The following is a 10,630-nucleotide window of genomic DNA, read 5'->3' as shown; positions in this document are numbered from 1 at the left end:
AGCACAATCATCCTCTCCACAACAAGGCAATACTTCATCTTCTTTCAAGAAGGGAAATACACCTAAGAAGGAGAAGCCAACTTGTTCATATTGCAAGAAAGTTGGTCATGATGAGCATCGATGCCACTCAAAACAAATTGATGAGTTGACAAACATCATTTAAAAGAACAACATCAACTTGCCATCTGCCTATAATAAGAAGGATTAATCTCCTTCCACTTCCTCATAGTCAAAAGGAAAAGGGCAAGCATTTGTGGCCCAACAATAGGTTCTTTACGACAATGGATACTTGGCTCAGGTGTGTTGGGTGAATATTTTGTCACCAGCGTACTAATGACAAAATATATAATTCACACAACGCTATGCTGAGAAATTAATCTCTCCTCTCATCAAGGGGAGGTTCCTTATGAAATTTCTCCTCTAATTAATAAGAAATTAAATTTGTGGGTTGGTGTTGGGCATATAACTCTCTTTTTTCAGATTTTATGTATTCTCTCTTCACCTAGTTACAATTTCTCTACCTCTTTAGATACTTAAAGAAAATAACTATTAATCTAATAAACTACACCAAGAGTTACTATTAAGCAACACAAAGTCTCCTTTAAAGTAACACAAATTCACACTGATCGTTACAAATTAAACAATTAGAAACTTAGTTTAAAGCTCAAAGTCTTTAAGTATATATTTATAATCCATTAAACTACAAATAATCGCAACAATACAAAGCTTACCACAAGTTACTTAATTTATCAGTAGATTTCTCAAGTATGCTAAGAGCACAAAGTCTACTTTGCAAGATTTGAGAGCTCTCTAACCACGTAGCAATATCTTAAAGATCAAATAAGTAAAGATAATATATATTCAATGGACATAGGAACAATAAATTATATAAACGATTTTCTTGATAGAACACAAAGTTTATGATCAACAAAACTGCTTTCTTTATTCGTTTGATAGGATTTTCACCACAAAAATCCCAAAGTCTTAGTTGGGATAAAAAATCTGTAGAGTTTTGCTAAGCATGAAAAAGGTCCCATATTTACAAAAGAGGTCCTCCTTATATAGGAAAAGAAGTTGAGAAAAAGGTGGGCACAGTTGACTTATTCAACTGCACAGTCCCATTTTACTACAACTACTACATAAAGAAAACGTGCAGCTGCACAAAAATTGACAACATCTATCGGTGCAGCTGCATGAAGAAAAGGTGCCAAAAGGAGGTACTTCATTCTTGATTCTCTTCTTCATTGGATTTCTGGAAATCTTTGAATTTAGCAAGGATGGCTTTCATCTTTGCTTCATTCGGTATCGAGGTAGAACTCGTGATGACTTGGACGCGGGAAACTGCATCTTGAATCTTCACCTGCTTCTTTTTAACATCCTTCAGCATGGATGCGAGGACTTCAAAACTGACCTGGATTTCTAACAGTTTATCAAATGTATCAAGTGAGAAATCTTGTCCCGTGCATTGATCCATCAAGGAAAGGAATTCCTGCGTGACAACTTCAGCAGTGACGAGATTTTGATTGCCATCATATAAATAGCAAGGGAGATCACCAACTTTGGCAAAAATGAGGTCAACCTTGTCATCACCTTCTTTTTTCTCTTGGTCCAACTCCGCAATCATTAACTTCATTGTCTCTTTCTTATGAGATAATAAAGATAAGATCTAGATGTACTTCTCCCTTGTGGGAATTACCTTATTCTCAACCAGGACATCTATCCTGAAGTCCTCCATTTTTCTCCACAAGGTATTACTTTTCACAACTTCCTCAATCTCCTGTGATAAAGAGGTTTTGAGTCCTTGCATCTGACTTTGGATCACGTCATAATCTAACAATAGTCCCACTGTTGAGCTCAGAACATGAGAGCCTTCTGACCTTAGTCGTGAGATCCACTCATCCATCACTCGAGCTTTAGCTCCCACCTGTTCAATCTTCTTGAGGGTTTTGGTATCTATTGAGGATCCTATGGGTTCAACCTCTTGAGAAGATTGTGTTACCTTTAGAAGGACGTTGGTCAGCTGTTCACACTTCTACTTCAAGATATTTTTCTCATCCCTCTCCTGATCCAATCTTCTCAACAAGGAATTAAAGGCTGCCTGTGAATCCAATTTCACACTCTCATGTGTTTCCACCCCGAGCTCTACGACCTACATGGTATAATATTCAGATCTTATGTTGCCTTTGTCCTTGTTTGACGATGGCACCATAACTTCAACATATTTTCTCTTAGAAGTCGGGTCTACTACCACTTGAGATACCGTCTTTGGCTTTTTTGTTCCCTTAGGTTTTGGAGGAACCAAAAGTTAAAAGTCAAACTCGTCTAGAGAGATCACTTGTTTTTTCCTTTTAGGGGCCACTACTTCCATCCAAGGGGGTAGTTCTGGATTGGCTGATGTAGTAGTAGCTCCTTGCTAATTTTGAGTTGAAGCTTCTAGAGCAGGTTGACTGGAGCTTGGAGCAGTAGTGAGCGTCACTGATGGTGCTAATATTGAGGTATCTAGCAGGGCATTTGTTGCTGCTACCTCCTCAGTTACAGATGGGAGATTTGAGGGTGCCGTGAATGTAACTTCAACACTTACCAATGGAGGAATTGCTATGGTGGTGGTGGTAGTGACGGGTAAGTCTACTGAAACCTGTTCTGCAAGTGCATCTTCCAAGGTTTCATTAAAATCATCATTGTGGATTCAAAAGTAGATGAAGGGATATCATCTAAATTAGAGAAGTTGATTATTGTGAAAAACTGACCAACGGTCTCTGATTGCGTCATGCCCATACTCAGATCTCCATCTTCTCAAAAATCCTCATCCTCTTGGTCAGAGTCAGAGTCAGATTCAATAAAGTGGATGATTACTTGTGAAGTAATTGGGGCATCAACTTCAGCTGGGTGTGATACTTCTTCTGCCTGTATTTCCTCTTGTTGAGTAATTTCACCTTCTTCAATCTCTTTTCCTTTTCTGACTTCACTAGCAAGCGGTTGTTCTGGCTCTTTTGCTACCGCTTCCTGTGATGCGGATGATGATTCACCCTTCTTCGACCCTTTAACTGTAAATTTGATTTTGGGTCCTTTACCTTTCGATTGTACCATAGGAGTTGAGGATGATGCTTGTGGGTCCACTCTGCTCTTTGTTCTTGTTTTAGCTGTAGCTGTCTTGCCTAATAGGCCATCACTATTGTCACCATCTCCTGAACTAGCAAGAAGCTATTTCATCCTGAGATTCTTTTTCAGCAACGAAGCATTGGTGTTTGCTAAGAAAGGAGAGATCCTTTGAGTAATAGATTTTCTTTCTTTCTTCGACCATTGCACAAGTGGAAGTGGGGAGTCAACAATCTTCTTCTCATAATAAATAGGGTCCACTATGTCATCCGTGTCTTCCATGATCATTGGGATCTTAGATAAATCCAAATTTTCAATTTGTTCCAAAGTAAGATGGTTGAAATCCATCCTTCTTATATCCTCCTCATTCTTACAACCTGCCCAAACATCCTCAAACCTATAGGCATGAGTATAACTCCTCCTGAGTTTTCTCTTTATGCCACGAAAGTCAAAATTGTTTCGTGCCTTGAATCTTCACATGGTATTCCATTGCATTTCTTCCTCCATGTTCTTGGCTTTAGGGTTGGTTAGTACTGAGTACCTACCGATTGATTTTGGAAATTTCAGCCCAGTCTTATGTGCTTGTGATTGTTTCTCATGCACACTAATCAATTGCCTGCATAGTTCCATATGAATGATCTTGTCTGAAGGGAACCTTGGTAGAATAAAGGGCTCTCCCGAAAAATATCCGATTCGGATGTAGGTGAATGTAGGAAATTGAAGAAAAACACAACCATAATGAGATACCCTGTTGTAGGTGGCCTCTGACAATCTCTGCTTTTGAAGGCCCTTATCAAACATACATTTCCACACAACAAAGAAAGCATCATTAACTCTCCTATAGTGGTTACCTTGATTCTTGATGGTAAGCTGATCATAATACTCCCAGACGGGCACCACTCTCCTGTCACCCTTGGTAGACAAGCCTGGATATTGCCTCATTGTAGCAGCTGCATAGACCAGGTATGAGGTCATATAAAACTTCAGTGTCACCTTGACCTCCTTCAATTGAGCAAAAAGTGCATCACTGATCTTCTCTCTCCAATCGATTCTTGTGGCCCCCTTTCTGATTATATTTATGTAATAAGACATCCAGTTTTGAAAATAATGAGTCTTTTAACCCCCTCACTCTGGATAACATGGTGACCATGTCGTTATATTCCTCATTAAAATCTCTCCTGTGGAAGGACTTAGGCCATCGTGAGGTGAGGGAATTCCTTGCAACAGAGAGATAAACAATATTGATCACCTTTTTGCATTTATCCTCATGTTTCTCATAGTACTCTTGAGCACTCTCTTGAGAAATATCAACTACTTCTTCAACTGATGAACCTTTGTAGACACTATTGAAGAATACACTGTCTAGGGTCATGATGACATTCTGATCTTCATCTTTTACTTGCATTGTGTTTGGATCAAAGAGATCAGCTATTGCCAATACAAATTCAGGATCATGAGCCGCAACAGGGAAAGATGCATACTTATGCAACTCAGATTTGATCAAACTGGTTAGACGAGCAGGTGCCTTCTGAACCCGGTCAACAAATTCTTGCATATCTACATGACCAATTTCAGTTTCTCTGATTTCCTTGATATTTGAGTCTACTAAACTCTCTGGATACAGATTCAAGTACTTGTCGTACTTGTATTTCATCTTTCTTGATGATGCTCTACTTGGAGAAGATTCCAACTGACCTGAAGAAGACTCAGGCTTGTTGTAAGGAAGCTTTGACATTCATGATGACTGCATTCAACACTGATGATTAGCTATTCATCTTTATCAAAATCAATTTTCTCAAACGGATCAAAAAATGGGACTCAAAACAGGCTTGGGAGTAAAACTGCCAAAAACAACAGGTCGGGGAAAAAAGTCCAACATACTATTTTGAAAACAAAAATTGCACATCAGACTTTAAAGTTCGATGTGCAATTAAAAATACCTTGATTAGCACATCGGACTTTAAAGTCCGATGTGCGACCTGGGATAGATTAAAGGCACATTGAACTTTAAAGTCTGAATTGCCTACAAAGGGGAAAACAACTAGTTAACATGTCGGGTTTTGAAACCCGACATGTCAACCTACTCCCCTCCGCATATTGGATTTTAAAGTTCAATATGTGAAGGTTAAGATTCCACATATCGGACTTTAAAATCTGATATGCGGAGATCTTTCAATCCAGCTGCACACCGGACTTTAAAGTCCGGTATGCGGCTGGAGAAGGGGGACTTCAGAGGGCAATCGGGTTTTGAAGTCCGATTGTCCTCTGAAACAAGGGAGACAATCAGAGTACAAAATCGGATTGCCCTCCTAAAACAAGACCCGAAAAGAAAAAACAACAACAAAAGGGAGGACAACAACAAAAAAATGCAAACCTAAAAGAGAAACCCAAAAAGACATAAAATAAAAACCCTACCTCGCAGCAATGGAGATGGAAAAATCCAACAAAGGAATGATCTGGAATCGAGTTGAGGTGAGAGAAAATGGAGGAGGGTGTGCACAGGACAAACCAAAATTAGGAATAAAAATGCAAAAATTAACTTAAAAAGTATTTAAACAAACCCTAATTAATCAATTAATGCGGTATTAAATACAACTCGCAGCTGCATGTCGGACTTTAAAGTCTGACATGCAAGCTAGGAACTTATGCATGTCAGACTTTAAAGTTCGACATGTATTGCCCAAACAAGCAGTCTGCAGGTCGGACTTTAAAGTCTGAATTGCAGGCAAAGACCACTTGCAGGTCAAACTTTAAAGTTTGAACTGCAGGCAAAGACCACTTGCAGGTCGGACTTTAAAGTCTGAACTGCAGGTTTAGACCAAGATAAACGCACATCGGACTTTAAAGTCCGATGTGCAGTTAATCAAGAAAAGACCTTGCAGTTCAGGTTTTAAAGTCCGAACTACAAGTAAAACTACAAACTTAAAGGAACTAGAAAAATGTTAAAAACATAAAACAAGAAACAAAATGAACTAACCGATGAAGTTGATTAAGCTCTCCCAGAGACCATAAGGTACGAAATGGACCAGTTTCGTAGGGTTGTCTCACGATTTTGGTCATGCTGAAATCAAGGACAACAAGGTGCCTCTCATCACATGGGTTCTACAAGGGAGAAAGTTTCCTCATTGGAGCCATCTAAAGTACCTCACATTTTCATTGGTGATGATACACAAGTGGAAGTTAAAAGGAAGGGTTTGGTTAACATAGATGATGGAACATTTGAGAATGTTATCTATGTTCATAACTTGAGCACCATCTTTATTTCAATCTACCAAATCACCCACTATGGAAATGGAAAGAAAGTTGAGTTCACACCTGATTCAGGTTTGGTCAAAGAACTTGAGAATGATGCATTGGTAGAAGTAGGACAAGTCAATCACAACACACGACTTTATTTATTCGCCTAGTTTGTGTCTCATTCTCCTTCTATCGCCTTGCTCACTCATTCAAATTTAGAAAGTAGGCTATGGTATGAGTGGTTTGAACACCTCAATTAACATTATCTTAAACAACTAAACTCCAAGGACATGGTAACAAGTCTCCCTCAAATCATCTTTTCAGATGGTGTATGTTTAGGGTTTTCTATGGGCAAGCATCTCGAAGAGAAGTTTGATAAAGGAAAGTCTTGGAGAGATTTGGAAGTTCTTCATTTGGTTCACTATGATGTAGCAGGTCCATTTCCAGTGCCATCGTTCAGCAAGGCCTGCTATGTCCTCACCTTCATTAATGACTACTCCCACTTCACTTGGGTCTAATTTATTGTTCACAAGAGTGAAGTGTTTGACAGATTTCTAGCCTTAAAGGCTCATGTTGGGAAGCAATAGGGAAAATTAAGTCAAGATTCTTCACACAAATAATGAAAGGGAATACATGAACAACAGACTTGAGGAATTTTGTACTCTTGAGGAGATTGATATTCAACACTCAATTTCATACACTCTACAATAGAATGGTGTTGTGGAAAGAATAATATAACTCTTAAGGAGATGGCTAGTTGCATGATTCATGCTCATTCTGTTGGTCCACCTTTTTGGGAAGAAGCTATTAGTAGTGCCACACATATCCAAAATCGGGTTCCCCATAAAGCTTTTAAGGGTATGACTCCTTTCATGGCTTGGTGTGGTATAAAATTGATTTGAGACTGTAGACACCTAAAATTGTCATGTCTAATTAAATAAATATTTTATTTATTTAATTATCTAAGCCTAATTCTTCTATTAATTAAATAAATCTTTATTTATTTAATTAATTCATTTATCCTCTTCTAGCCTTATTTCTCATTTAAATAAATACATTTATTTATTTAAATTATCCCTTTCTTAAATTAAATAAATATTTTATTTATTTAATTATCCTGCTTCTTCTATTAATTAAATAAATCTTTATTTATTTAATTAATTCATTATCTTTTTCTACACATGACACATGTCATTCATCTTTTATTTCCTACACTACCTACCTCTTTCATTATTTTGGTATTTCTTATACCTACCCTCTAATCCTAGCCGACCTCTCTTTTGACACCTCTCAATCTTAACCCTCCATTTCTTATTGTGTCTTCTATTTAAGGAGATGCTTTCTTCATTGTCAAACCCTAATGACTAATGACTGATTCTGGAGTACTTGGCTACACTACAATTCCACTTGCAACCACATTCCGTTCTTTGTTGAGCTCTTGTGCATATAAAAATCTGAGAGCAAGTATATCAAGCAAGATCAATGGAGATAGGAAGAATGGAGATCAAAACCCTATTGGACATGTGATGGTATAATCTTTGTGATTTTTGAGTTATTTGCATTGTCTTAGGTTATCTTCATATGTTATGGTGGATCTTTGTTCATTGTTAGGCTAGGGTTTGGTGGTTGAATCCATTTTAGTCTTTCAATATTGTTGTTATTTGCTATCCATTTTCACCATATACATTTTGGCACGCCCGGTGGGACTCTTGTCCCTTTGCATTTAACATTTTTGTTGCAGATTTCGCATTTTTGAAGTTGCAGATCGGACGATTTCGACGACATTTTAGGTTTTTTCCGCGTCTGCGAGTGTTCGGATCGCGTTTTTGTATTTCAGAGGCGTCTGCGATATCTTGGATCACGTCTGTGTTTCTGTCATTTTCTTTTTTTTGCAGGTTTTCGAAAGTCGCGTCTGTGATTCCGAATCGCGTCTGTGCATCATCTTATCGTGTCTGTAGTCGAAAGAAGCGTCTGTGTTCTGTGGCCGCGTCTGTGAATTACAGAACCACGTCTGTGTCGGACAGATGCGTCTGTGTCTGGTATAACAGCGTCTGTGCATTCTCTTTTGCAAATTTTTCAAGTTTTTCGATTCGGGTTTTCGGATTTTGTACTTAGGGTTTCAGATCTGGTTTATTTTCGGCTAACCTTTGCAGATCTAGCTAACCTGGTTTGTGCAGCTTGCTTTGGAGACAAATACGTTTTTGTTGAAGGCCCCTTTTCACAAAGTCTTTTTGGGTTTTCTAAAAATTTACCTAACTTGTGTGCTTGCAGGAAGGGGTTATCATTTGAAACAACCCAAACTACTAACAATTTTGTTGCAGGGCCTTAGCTAGGGTTTTGTAATTTTTATTGTGTGCCTTGTTTCATAGCTTAGCAAACACTTCAATTGGTGCACTAAAATTGAATCATTGTCTTTTGTGTCTTGAGCAATAGGCTCTTTTTGTTTACTCTCTAGAGGGCCTGTCTTCCCGTGTGGTCATTAGGACTACTAGTGAGAAGAGAACGACCCAAGTGGTAGCGAGGAAAACCCACCTCATCCAAACCACTATAATCAAATGTATTCATGGTGAAAACTATGAATAACGTGTGCTGATTAGTTCATACCGACACTATGTCTCCCCATAAACCCGTTTGATCAAATTTATTTGATCATTTGTAGGGCGTAACCCCTACCGGCTGGGAGCCTTCTGTATTTACAGAGCTGAAAGTGCCGCATGTATGGCCACACGAGCGGATGCCCTTACTAGCACCATTTTGTTTTAGAGGCCCAAATCCTTCTAGTTGTTGGGGCAGGAGGTCGGACCTCTGGTAGCGGCCCACACACATACGGTTCTTAGTAGAGATACAAAGTTCGCCATGGGGAGTTTTCATGGGGACTGATGCTTGGCTGACCCGAGAAGTGAGTGCCGAGGGTGGAGCCAGTGAGGTCAAGCATCTAAGTATCCGCTCTGAATAGCGTAGCCTCGGGGGTAAAACCCTATGTGGGATCAACAACTATTGTCTTGGCCAGCCATAAGAATTGTGCTTGACTTATGATAAACATTCAAACACTCAAAGACAAAACAGCAAAACATTGTGTCTTTTGTGTCTTCAAGTGTATGCAAAAACAATTTTACATCAAACAACACACTTTCTTGGAGTCATTTTGGAGTCTAAACACTAGCAGACATTGAGTCATCAACACTGTGTCCTCTTGTCACGAAAAACAGTCGAACAATCAGATTTGGTCACAACAAAATAACTTCACAGATAGGAAAGATTGCACGAAGGTTACAGAAACGCGTCTGTGTCTGTTAAAACCGCGTCTGTGTCAGATAAACGCGTCTGTGAAGTACAGAATAGCGTCTGTGTTTTTATCTGCGTCTGTGTCTAACAGAGACACGTCTGTGTCTGGGAATCGCGTCTGTGAAGTATACAGGCGCGTCTGTGTCCACAATTGCAAAAAAAACTGTTACAGTCCCGGCAAACATCAACAGGAAAATCTCAGAATCACGTCTGCGTTTAACAGAGTCGCGTCTGTGTCTGGGAACCGCGTCTGTGAAGTATACAGAGGCGTCTGTGTCAGGATTTGAAAATTTTAACAGTCAAACAAACAAAGAAATCAGTTTCGGCATACTTGAGCTTCCTAGGTTGTCTCTTCAGATTTCATCTAGCATTCAACCTGTCTTTGGGTCTCACATAGTCCATCATTGCTTCACATCTCATTTTACATTCACAATTGTCTAAACTTGAGTCGAAAGGTCACTTGCTTGTCCTCATCATACTTTGTCAACACACTACATACAACAACACTTTGCTAAGTGGTCCCTCATCAAGGTTTCTTACCTTTGGGTCTCATTTGGTCTTACTTAGAGTCAAGGTCAGCTTACCTCATCAAGAGAAACTATCCTCTCTTTGGAAGTCACACCTACTCTACTACTTACATACTTGGTCTTACACTTTGGACATTGCAAGTACACCTCAAGATTCATTTACACTCCATACAACTCTTGGTCTTCCATACTCTTGTCATTTTCCGTCTAATCTCTCACATATTGCCAAACACCTAGTTCATGGTTGAAACCCGTCTTCAAAAATCTAGGAGAATAGTCAAAGAAGCTCAAGAATCCGTAAACATGAGTTCTTATGAGTATGACAATGATGTCTTCTACAATCCTGAGCACACTACATTACCAGACATGAATGTTTATAGACACAATCCAAATGTGGAAAGCGCAAACGCTATAAACAACAATGCTACACACAATGACAATGTTGACAATTCTTCAATACTATCAGCAGACATACAAGAATCTAT

This window comes from Cryptomeria japonica, chromosome 1 (assembly GCF_030272615.1).
Source record: "Cryptomeria japonica chromosome 1, Sugi_1.0, whole genome shotgun sequence".
Lineage (NCBI taxonomy): Eukaryota > Viridiplantae > Streptophyta > Pinopsida > Cupressales > Cupressaceae > Cryptomeria > Cryptomeria japonica.
The sequence above is the reverse complement of the archived record's forward strand: the minus strand, read 5'-3'. Positions refer to the sequence as shown.